This window comes from Panulirus ornatus, chromosome 22 (genome assembly GCF_036320965.1).
Source record: "Panulirus ornatus isolate Po-2019 chromosome 22, ASM3632096v1, whole genome shotgun sequence".
Classification (NCBI taxonomy): domain Eukaryota; kingdom Metazoa; phylum Arthropoda; class Malacostraca; order Decapoda; family Palinuridae; genus Panulirus; species Panulirus ornatus.
In genome coordinates this window covers 9,535,547-9,548,703 of record NC_092245.1, presented here as the reverse complement: position 1 = coordinate 9,548,703, position 13,157 = coordinate 9,535,547, and the positions used below count along the sequence as shown (strand labels likewise).

The following is a 13,157-nucleotide window of genomic DNA, read 5'->3' as shown; positions in this document are numbered from 1 at the left end:
TCAGCCCATAGGCTCATTAAAGCAGACACAGATTCTCTCACAGTCTGGTTAACATCTGGTAGCTGACGGCCGTAATTGTACTTACTATTCCCTTCTTCTCAAGTTGGTCAAATACCAAACATAGAGAAAAATCTATCAAAATATGTTCATAATAGCAAAATAAACATGGCTTTCTCGTATCATGGATAATACCATCTATTACTTTACTTAACATAACTCTGGCAAATTCACTGGCCTCAATTATATATCATAAGGGTTTGAAATGACTGAGATGTGTACAGATTACATTATACATTTACCAACAGCTTTGTATCACATCCTCCTCTTATGGCCATTCCTGAGAGAGAGGCTGGACTTTGGCCTTCCTCCAGTTTCTATACAATTTCTCAAAGAAAGCTGAATAAGATATAATGGGTAACCATAACATTCATTGGTAAATAAGGGGTAGAACTGTAACATCTCCCCCCAAAAGAGACATGTGTCAGCCACTAGTTGACTCATGTCTAACTGGTATATGAGACAATACATCAGCTATAACATTATCCTTTCCTCTTATATGCTTAATAATCAAATTGTAATCTTGTAACAGAAGACTCCACCTTGTTTAACGTTGATTGACATTTTCATCTTATGCAAAAACACAAAAGGATCCGCAAACACTTGGATCGGTCTACCTACACTTCTCAAACATAAATAGAAATGATTCAAACCTAAAATCAGGGATAAAGTTTCGTTTTCTATAGTATTGTAGTTTTTCTGATCGGACAGAAAGTTCTTCGAAAAATAACAAATTGAAAATCAATATCATCTTTCTCCTGCACTAAGACTCCACCATTCCCAAAATTACTTGCATCTATATACAGTTTAAATGGTCTATCATAATTTGGAGTAGAAAGCATTGCTGTACATACAAGTATCTCGTTCAATTTCTGAAAAGGCCTCATCACATTGATCACTGCATACAAATTTGACTTTCTTTGACAATAGGTTGGTCAATGGTAAAGCAATGATTGAAAAATTCATACAAAACCAATAATATCCAGCTACATCCAGAAATCTCAATAATGATGGAAATTTTGCAATACTTTCTATCTTAGCAGTGATTGGTTTTCCGCATCCCTGACCAACAACCTAACCTAGATATTTTACAGTTGTTCTAGTAAATCACTCTTTACAAGGTTTACCGTTGAATTTGCTTTGTCCAACCTATCAAGTGCTTCCCTCATTAGATGCAAATGTTCTTCCCAAGTTTTTGAATACAATACTATATCATCTATATGTTATCTATTATTACATTTTACTTTGTCGCTGTTTCCCGCGTTAGCGAGGTAGCGCAAGGAAACAGAGAAAAGAATGGCCCAACCCACCCACATACACATGTATATACATACACGTCCACACACGCAAATATACATACCTATACATCTCAACGTATACATGTATATAAACACACAGACATATACACATGTACATAATTCATACTGTCTGCCTTCATTCATTCCCATCGCCATCCCGCCACACATGAAATAACAACCCTCTCCCCCCGCATGTACGCGAGGTAGCGCTAGGAAAAGACAACAAAGGCCACATTCGTTCACACTCAGTCTCTAGCTGTCATGTATAATGCACCAAAACCACATCCAGGCCCCACAGAACTTTCCATGGTTTACCCCAGACGCTTCACACGCCCTGGTTCAAACCAGTGACAGCACGTCGACCCCGTTATACCACATCGTTCCAATTCACTCTATTCCTCGTACGCCTTTGACCCTCCTGCATGTTCAGACCCCGATCACTCAAAATCTTTGTCACTCTATCTTTCCACATCCAATTTGGTCTCCCACTTCTCCTCGTTCCCTCCACCTCTGACACATATATCCTCTAGGGCAATCTTTCCTCACTCATTCTCTCCATGTGACCAAACCATTTCAAAACACCACCTTCTGCTCTCTCAACCACACTCTCTGGATTACCACACATCTCTCTTATCCTATTATTACTTACTCGATCAAACCACCTCACACCACATATTGTCCTCAAACATCTCATTTCCAGCACATCCACCTTCCTCCACACAACTCTATCTATAGCCCACGCCTCGCAACCATACAACATTGTTGGAACCATTATTCCTTCAACCATACCCATTTTTGCTTTCCGAGATAACGTTCTCGACTTTCACACATTTTTCAACGCTCCCAGAACTTTCGCCCCCTCTCCCACCCTACGATTCACTTCCGCTTCCATGGTTCCATCCGCTGCCAAATCCACTCCCAGATATCTAAAACACTTCACTTCCACCAGTTTTCTCTATTCAAACTTACCTCCCAATTGACTTGTCCCTCAACCCTACTGTACCTAATAACCTTGCTCTTATGCTAATTTACTCTCAGCTTCTTTCACACACTTTACCAAACTCAGTCACCAGCTTCTGCAGTTTCTTACATGAATCAGCCACCAGCGCTGTATCATCAGCGAACAACAACTGACTCACTTCCCAAGCTCTCTCATCCACAACAGACTGCATACTTGCCCCTCTTTCCAAAACTCCTGCATTCACCTCCCTAACAACCCCATCCATAAACAAATTAAACAACCATGGAGACATCAAACACTCCTACCGCAAACCAACATTCACTGAGAACCAATCACTTTCCTCTCTTCCTACACGTACACATGCCTTACATCCTCGATAAAACTTTTCACTGCTTCTAACAACTTACCTCCCACACCATATATTCTTAATACCTTCCACAGAGCATCTCTATCAACTCTATCATATGCCTTCTCCAGATCCATAAATGCTACATACAGATCCATTTGCTTTCCTAAGCATTTCTCACATACATTCTTCAAAGCAAACACCTGATCCACACATCCTCTACCACTTCTGAAACCACACTGCTCTTCCCCAAGCTGATGTTCTGTACATGCCTTAACCCTTTCAATCAATACCCCCCCTCCCCCCCATTAAATTTTCCAGGAATACTCAACAAACTTATACCTCTGTAGTTTGAGCACTCACTTTTATCCACTTTGACTTTGTACAGTGGCGCTATGCAAGCATTCCGCCAATCCCCAGGCACCTCACCATGAGTCATACATACATTGAATAGCCTTACCAACCATTCAACAATACAGTCACCCCCTTTTTAATAAATTCCACTGCAATACCATCCAAACCCGCTGCCTTGCCGGCTTTCATCTTCTGCAAAGCTTTTACTACCTCTTTTCTGTTTACCAAGTCATTCTCCCTAACTCTCTCACTTTGCACACCACCTCGACCAAAACACCCTATATCTGCCACTCTATCATCAAACACATTCAATAAACCTTCAAAATACTCACTCCATCTCCTTCTCACATCACAACTACTTGTTATGACTTCCCCATTAGCCCCCTTCAGTGAAGTTCCCATTTGTTCCCTTGTCTTACGCACTTTATTTACCGCATTCCAGAACATCTTTTTATTCTCCCTGAAATTTAATGATACACTCTTATCCCAACTCTCATTTGCCCTCTTTTTCACCTCTTGCACCTTTATCTTGACCTCCTGCCTCTTTCTTCTATACATCTCCCAGTCATTTGCATTATTTCCCTGCAAAAATCGTCCAAATACCTCTCTCTTCTCTTTCACTAACAATCTTAATTCTTCATCTCACCACTCACTACCCTTTCTAATCTGCCCCCCTCCCACGTTTCTCATGCCACAAGCATCTTTTGCGCAAGCCATCACTGCTTCCCTAATTAAATCTCATTCCTCCCCCACCTCCCCTTACGTCCTTTGTTCTCACCTTTTTCCATTCTGTACTCAGTCTCTTCTGGTACTTCCTCGCACAAGTCTCCTTCCCAAGCTCACTTTCTCTCACCACCCTCTTCACCCCAACATTCTCTCTTCTTTTCTGAAAACCTCTACAAATCTTCACCTTCGCCTCCACAGGAGAATGATTAGACACCCCTCCAGTTGCACCTCTCAGCACATTAACATCCAAAAGTCTCTCTTTCGCGCGCCTATCAACTAACACGTAATCCAATATTGCTCTCTGGCCATCTCTCCTACTTACATACGTATACATGTATATCTCTCTTTTTAAACCAGATATTCCAATCACCAATCCTTTTTCAGCACATAAATCTACAAGCTCTTCACCATTTCCATTCACAACACCCTATGTACACCAATCATTCCCTCAACTGCCACATTACTCACCTTTGCATTCAAATCACCCATCACTATAACCCGGTCTCGTTGATCAAAAGTACTAACACACTCACTCATCTGCTCCCAAAACACTCGCCTTTCATGATTTTTCTTCTCATACCCAGGTGCGTATGCGCTAATAATCACCCATCTCTCTCCATCAACTTTCAGTTTTACCCATAACAATCTAGAGTTTATTTTCTTACACTCTTTCACATACTCCCACCACTCCTGTTTCAGGAGTAGTGCTACTCCTTCCCTTGCTTTTGTCCTCTCACTAACCCCTGACTTTACTCCCAAGACATTCCCAAACCACTCTTCCCCTTTCCTCTTGAGCTTCGTTTCACTCAGAGCCAAAACATCCAGGTTCCTTTCCTCAAACATACTACCTATCTCTCGTTTTTTCTCATCTTGGTTACATTCACACACATTTAAGCAACCCAATCTAAGCCTTCGAGGAGGATGAGCACTCCCCGCGTGACTCCTTCTTCTGTTTCCCCTTTTAGAAAGTTAAAATACAAGGTGGGGAGGGTTTTCAGCCCCCCGCTCCCGTCCCCTTTAGTCGCCTTGTATGACACGTGAGGAATGCGTGGGAAGTATTCTTTCTCCCCTATCCCCAGGTATTATTTATATGCATATATACAAAACAGTCTTTAACATCATGAAATACTTCATTTACTAATCTTTGGAAATTACTACCACTGTTTGTCATACCATATGATGATACAAACCATCCATAGTTACAAATGCAGAAATTTCTTTTCTCTTTCAGTCAAAGGTACTTCACAATACCCTTTCAGCTTTAGTTATCTTATTTACCTTTCTGAAATCAGCACAAAATCTGTAGGAAATACCATCAGGTTTAGTTATTTACACACAAGGTGAACTCCAAGGACTATTACTTTTTTCAGTCAGATCATTGTCGAGCATTTACTGTACCGCTTTTCTCTTTATCTCTCTCATTTTAGGATTCACTCTATAACGGTGCTGCTTGATAGGTATTGCATCTTCAATTTCGCCGTTATGCAATAATACATCAGTTCTCCTAGGAACACTTAGGAAACAAACACCTAAACTTATTCATTGTTTGTAGGATCTCATCTCTCCTCTCAGTTTCTAAATGATCAAGCTTCTTTTTCAAATTATACTACACATCTGAATTTTTTTCAACAATCTGTCTTCACATCTCTCCAACTTTACTTTCTCACTTCCATCCACATCCTCTGCATCATTAGATATAACAAATGCACAATGCACATTTGTAACCTTATCATCCTTTGCAGAATTTCTGTCATGATAAGGTGTTATCATGATTATGTGACACAATTGGCTTGGTTTGCATCTTTCTGAAGTACTCACAATGTAGTTCAAATCATCTACTCTCCTCTTAATAGCCCAGGGACTATAAAACCTTGCTCTCAGAGGATCTCCTGTCTGAGGTAATAATACCAACACTTGATCACCTGATTTGAACTCTGCTTCTAGATTTTTTACCATACCATAACTTCATATCTTCTTGACACCCTTTCAAATTTTCTCCAGCAATCTCTCTAGCTGTACACAACATGCTTTTAAAATCTGATACATACTTCAGTAATCCAGGAGAATCACCCTTCTGTAACCATTTCTCTTTCAACATACTCAATGAACCTCTTAATTCATGTCCATACACTAAATCAAATGGAGTAAAACCCGTAGATTCGTGTACTGCATCTCTAATGGCAAACAATGCTAAAGGCAGACCCTCATCCCAGTCTACTTACAAATCCTCACAATACATTCTCAAAGTATTTTTCAAAGTCTGATGGAATCTCTCCACAACTCCTTGGCTCTGTGGGTGATAAGCACTTGATATCTTATGTGTTATATGTAACCTCGTTAGTATCTTCTTAAACATTCATGAACTGAGATTACTTCCCTGGTCTGACTGTATAATCTCAGACATACCCACCCAGGAGAAACATTTCACTAACTCCTACAATATTTTTAGAATGGATGCTACGTAATGGTACTGCTTCTGGAAATCTGGTAGATGCACACATTATTATCAATGAATACTGATTTCCTTTACGTGTTTTAGGTAGAGGACCTACACAATCAATTAAAATTTTGCTAAAATGTTTACAAAAAGCAGGATTTGGCTGCAATGGTGCTGGCTGTATAGTCTGGTTGGGTTTACCTACTCTCAGACATAAATCACAAGTTTTACAATACTGGGAAACCCTTCTTCATATTTGGCCAATAAAAATGAGTTAATATTCTATCATTTGTCTTCCTTAGTCCCTTATGTCCAGACAAACAAGAACTATGAGACAGAGCAATTACATGTACTCTATAATTCTTCGGAACTAGAATTTGCTCTCTGACCTCACACTGATCAGTTGTTGGAACATAAGCAGCCCTCCATTTTGTCATTAACACACCATTTTGAACATAAAATCCAACTGACACATCACTCTCATTCCCATTTCTAGCAGCTTCATTCCAACATTCTTTCAGACTCTGATCACCCTTCTGTAACTTTGTCAACTCTTCCTTGTCCACAACAAAATCTGGAAATACATCAATTTTTAATTCCACAATGCTCTTCTCATTTCCAACTTCTATTGTATTATTTCTAGTTACCTATTCATTAAATAATTCACCTAAATCATCATCAACCTCTTCTCTCTTTAACATCGACCTGGCTACAACACAAGCTGGATGAACAAAATCACTACACTGTATATTGCTATCAATCAGATTCTCTACAGTTTTATCTGCCATGTGGTTCACCATTGCAATAGTATCTACATCAAATGGATTACTGCTCATAATAGGCTCTGGGGCAAATTTGTCTGTCAAATCATTCCCAATAGCATCTGTACTCTTGGCACAGGAAATTCCTCACATATCCCACCCAACCTTCACATGACCACTCACAAATCCACTCTCAAGATTGGTATAATGCAATGGGAGAGGTTTGCCTAACCATAACCGTTTTACATTTATTTTTTTCTCAGAATAAGACTCCTCTGTCCACTAGAATACATCTCTCAGAATTAAACTCTGACTTGCCCCAGTATCTCTCAATATCATTTTTTTCTTTTTTTTTAATTTATTTTGCTTTGTCGCTGTCTCCCGCGTTTGCGAGGTAGCGCAAGGAAACAGACGAGAGAAATGGCCCAACCCACCCCCATACACATGTATATACATACACGTCCACACACGCAAATATACATACCTATACATCTCAATATACACATATATATACACACACAGACATATACATATATGCACATGTACATAATTCATACTGTCTGCCTTTATTTATTTCCATCGCCACCTCGCCACACATGGAATAACATCCCCCTCCCCCCTCATGTGTGCGAGGTAGCGCTAGGAAAAGACAACAAAGGCCCCATTCGTTCACACTCAGTCTCTAGCTGTCATGTAATAATGCCCGAAACCACAGCTTCCTTTCCACATCCAGGCCCCACACAAATTTCCATGGTTTACCCCAGACGCTTCACATCCCCTGATTCAATCCATTGACAGCGCGTCGACCCCGGTATACCACATCGATCCAATTCACTCTATTCCTTGCACGCCTTTCACCCTCCTGCATGTTGAGGCCCCGATCACTCAAAATCTTTTTCACTCCATCTTTCCACCTCCAATTTGGTCTCCCACTTCTCCTCGTTCCTTCCACCTCCGACACATATATCCTCTTGGTCAATCTTTCCTCACTCATTCTCTCCATGTGCCCAAACCATTTCAAAACACCCTCTTCTGCTCTCTCAACCACGCTCTTTTTATTTCCACACATCTCTCTTACCCTTACATTACTTACTCGATCAAACCACCTCACACCACATATTGTTCTCAAACATCTCATTTTTTTTCTTATTATATTATTATTATACTTTGTCGCTGTCTCCCGCGTTTGCGAGGTAGCGCAAGGAAACAGACGAAAGAAATGGCCCCCCCCCATACACATGTATATACATACGTCCACACACGCAAATATACATACCTACACAGCTTTCCATGGTTTACCACAGACGCTTCACATGCCCTGCTTCAATCCACTGACAGCACGTCAACCCCGGTATACCACATCGCTCCAATTCACTCTATTCCTTGCCCTCCTTTCACCCTCCTGCATGTTCAGGCCCCGATCACACAAAATCTTTTTCACTCCATCTTTCCACCTCCAATTTGGTCTCCCTCTTCTCCTTGTTCCCTCCACCTCCGACACATATATCCTCTTGGTCAATCTTTCCTCACTCATCCTCTCCATGTGCCCAAACCACTTCAAAACACCCTCTTCTGCTCTCTCAACCACGCTCTTTTTATTTCCACACATCTCTCTTACCCTTACGTTACTCACTCGATCAAACCACCTCACACCACACATTGTCCTCAAACATCTCATTTCCAGCACATCCATCCTCCTGCGCACAACTCTATCCATAGCCCACGCCTCGCAACCATACAACATTGTTGGAACCACTATTCCTTCAAACATACCCATTTTTGCTTTCCGAGATAATGTTCTCGACTTCCACACATTCTTCAAGGCCCCCAGGATTTTCGCCCCCTCCCCCACCCTATGATCCACTTCCGCTTCCATGGTTCCATCCGCTGCCAGATCCACTCCCAGATATCTAAAACACTTCACTTCCTCCAGTTTTTCTCCATTGAAATTCACCTCCCAATTGACTTGACCCTCAACCCTACTGTACCTAATAACCTTGCTCTTATTCACATTTACTCTTAACTTTCTTCTTCCACACACTTTTCCAAACTCAGTCACCAGCTTCTGCAGTTTCTCACATGAATCAGCCACCAGCGCTGTATCATCAGCGAACACAACTGACTCACTTCCCAAGCTCTCTCATCCCCAACAGACTTCATACTTGCCCCTCTTTCCAAAACTCTTGCATTTACCTCCCTAACAACCCCATCCATAAACAAATTAAACAACCATGGAGACATCACACACCCCTGCCGCAAACCTACATTCACTGAGAACCAATCACTTTCCTCTCTTCCTACACGTACACATGCCTTACATCCTCGATAAAAACTTTTCACTGCTTCTAACAACTTTCCTCCCACACCATATATTCTTAATACCTTCCACAGAGCATCTCTATCAACTCTATCATATGCCTTCTCCAGATCCATAAATGCTACATACAAATCCATTTGCTTTTCTAAGTATTTCTCACATACATTCTTCAAAGCAAACACCTGATCCACACATCCTCTACCACTTCTGAAACCACACTGCTCTTCCCCAATCTGATGCTCTGTACATGCCTTCACCCTCTCAATCAATACCCTCCCATATAATTTACCAGGAATACTCAACAAACTTATACCTCTGTAATTTGAGCACTCACTCTTATCCCCTTTGCCTTTGTACAATGGCACTATGCACGCATTCCGCCAATCCTCAGGCACCTCACCATGAGTCATACATACATTAAATAACCTTACCAACCAGTCAACAATACAGTCACCCCCTTTTTTAATAAATTCCACTGCAATACCATCCAAACCCGCTGCCTTGCCGGCTTTCATCTTCCGCAAAGCTTTCACTACCTCTTCTCTGTTTACCAAATCATTTTCCCTAACCCTCTCACTTTGCACACCACCTCGACCAAAACACCCTATATCTGCCACTCTATCATCAAACACATTCAACAAACCTTCAAAATACTCACTCCATCTCCTTCTCACATCACCACTACTTGTTATCACCTCCCCACTTGCGCCCTTCACCGAAGTTCCCATTTGCTCCCTTGTCTTACGCACTTTATTTACCTCCTTCCAGAACATCTTTTTATTCTCCCTAAAATTTAATGATACTCTCTCACCCCAACTCTCATTTGCCCTTTTTTTCACCTCTTGCACCTTTCTCTTGACCTCCTGTCTCTTTCTTTTATACATCTCCCACTCAATTGCATTTTTTCCCTGCAAAAATCGTCCAAATGCCTCTCTCTTCTCTTTCACTAATACTCTTACTTCTTCATCCCACCACTCACTACCCTTTCTAATCAACCCACCTCCCACTCTTCTCATGCCACAAGCATCTTTTGCGCAATCCATCACTGATTCCCTAAATACATCCCATTCCTCCCCCACTCCCCTTACTTCCATTGTTCCATTTTTTTCTTATATAAACCTTTAATTCCAACCTTTCCTTTAGTAATATATGGCTCATGAATTGCACTTTGGTTTACCCACATTATACTCATTACTTCTTACCTTGCTAATATCATGTTTCTGTTCCCAAGCAACATCTAATCTTACAGTCTTTGGTGATTTTTGACACTGATATTTAGCATGACAAATTCTCCACATCCCAAACATTTTATTGGTAGTCTCTCCTGTCTACTAACATAAGGGTTATGACTAAACTGAGGTCCTGAATACCTGTAATGTGTATGTCTTTGGAATCTATTTCCTACATGGTTTTGTGGCTCGTAGTTATGTGAACCTTCCTCAAAAAAATGTTGGCTAGGCTGTTGAGCATTTGAATAGGGTGGATACTTATAAAGTTTGTCCTAATTCTGTCTATTACTCTGTTTCCATGTTATTTCTTTCTTACACTATCTTGTTAGCTATTTCTAACTGGTCAGCCATCCTGGTTGCTTCCGTCACATTTTTCACTCCACTCTCGCATATTTCATAATACTTTTCAGACTGTAAGCCATCTTTGAACTATTCCAACAGGATTAGTTGCCTCTGTTCTCCCATTGTCTTTACTTTTTCTGACTTACACCATCTATCAAACGTCATTTCACATTATCTAGCCATCTCCAGGTGAGTCTATCCGCTAATTTTCTTGACGTCTCGAAACCTTCCAGACATGCATATGCCTCTCTAGCCTTACCTTTAAATTTACTCTGAACCAACATAACCCAGTCAATTTCATCCCAATCTTTGATAGTTGCAAGGTTTCCAAACTCAATAAAGAAGTCTTCAGCTTCTATAAAATCAGGTAACTGACGCACTTTATCATCATTATCTCCAAATTTTTTCCATGTACCCTCAGTTTCTAATTGTCTAAGTTTTACTTCTCTATCAGCCTCTATTTATAGTTTCTTAAGCTCAAATTCTAATCTCAGTTTCTCCATTGCAACTTTTTCACTACTATCAACATCTTGAGGTTCCTTAGATATTGATAAGACATCAACTGATCAGTTAACTCTCTCTGCATGTCACTTTTGACATGTGTCAGCAGAGAAATTCCAAAATTAACTGCCACCTAGGTTCAGTTCATCTTTATTACACTGGTACAGAAAATGTATATCCTGAGTTTCAATAAACTTCTTAATTTTATCTGCCGTGTTTAAACACATTGCACTTACAAGTATGAACACTTACTTGTTCAAAGAAACCTTCTCCATATCTTTCAAGCGAGCACAGTAGAATACTAACCCACAACAATGCGGACACCTTGAATTACATACACTTGGTTTCACAGTTTCAGCTTCCTGGACTGTGTTTTCACGTATTTATATCCTGGACAGCAGGCTTCCACAATTTTCAGTTCCAAGACAGCAGGTTTAACAATTCAAGATCCCAGACAGCAGGTTTCACGGTTCAAGATCCCGGACGGGCCCCCATGTTACGTACTGCATCCACCCTTTATATGAAAGGGTGTATGATCAGCCCATAGGCCCATTAAAACAGATAACTCTGAAATAACTGCTTCTGTTAACAGAGAGATTTGGGCTAGACACACATTCGCTCACAATCTAGCTTACATCTCCTGACAGCTGACGGCCATAATTGTACCTACTATTCCCTTCTTCTCAAGTTGGTCAAATACCAAACACAGATAAAAATCTATCAAAATATGTATGTAATAGCAAAACAAACATGGCTCTCTCGTAACATAAATAACACCATTGATCTTGATACATACTTTTCTCTCTATATAACTGTACTTAACATCACTCTAACAAATTCACTGGCCTCAGTTATATATCATAAGGGTTTGAAATGACTGAGATGTGTACAGATTACATTATACATTGACCAACTAGCTTTGTATCACATCTTCTCTTATGGCCATTCCTGAGACAGAGGCTTGACCTTGGCCTTCCTCAAGTTTCTATACAATTTCTCAAAGAAAACTGAATAAGATATTATGGGTAACCATAGCATTTGTTAGTATATAGGGGAGAAAACTGTAACAAAAGCTATAGAGGGATAGCATTACAGGGAGATGACAGAAGCCATAAAATGATAGCATGAGGTGGACATGAAAAAAGGTATAGAAAGATAGCGTGGGAGTGTGATGACAAAAACTCTAAAAGGATAACATGGCAGGGATATGACAAAGTCTAGATAAGAATAGGAATGCCAGGGAGATGACAAAAGCTATAGAGGGATAACATGGCAAGGAGATGACAAGAGCTAAGGAAGGATAGCATGACAGGGAGATGACAAATGATACAGTAGGGTAGCATGGCATGGAGATGACAAAAGCTAAAAGAGGATAGCATGGCAGGGAGATGATAAAAGCTATAGAAGAATAGCATGGCAGGGAGATGAGAAGAGTTATAGAATGATAGCACGAGAGATGGATGACAAAGTCTATAGAAGGATTGCATGACAAGTGGATGTCAAAAAATATTAAAGGATATCATGACAGGTGGATTACAAAACCTATAGAAGAATAGCATAACAGGTGGAAGAAAAAAGATATGGAAGGATATCATGACAGGTGTATGACAAAAGCTAAAGAAAGATAGCATGACAGGTGGATGACAAAAGCTACAGAAGGATAAAATGAGAGGTGGATGACAAAAGCTAAACAAGGATAGCATGACAGGTCAATTATAAAAGCTAAAGAAGGATGGAGTGACAGGGAGATGACAAAGCTATAGAAGGATAGCTTAAGAGGTAAATGATAAAAGCTATACAAGGATATCATGGCAGGTAGACGGCAAAA

The 13,157-nt window shown here is 40.4% G+C and overlaps 1 protein-coding gene across 1 annotated transcript in view; it reads left to right on the top strand.

The window, feature by feature from the left end:
- LOC139756525 (protein turtle homolog B-like) overlaps positions 1-13,157 on the top strand; it is a 207,413-nt gene that overhangs the window by 15,663 nt on the left and 178,593 nt on the right. The gene's annotated exons all lie outside the window — the stretch shown is intronic.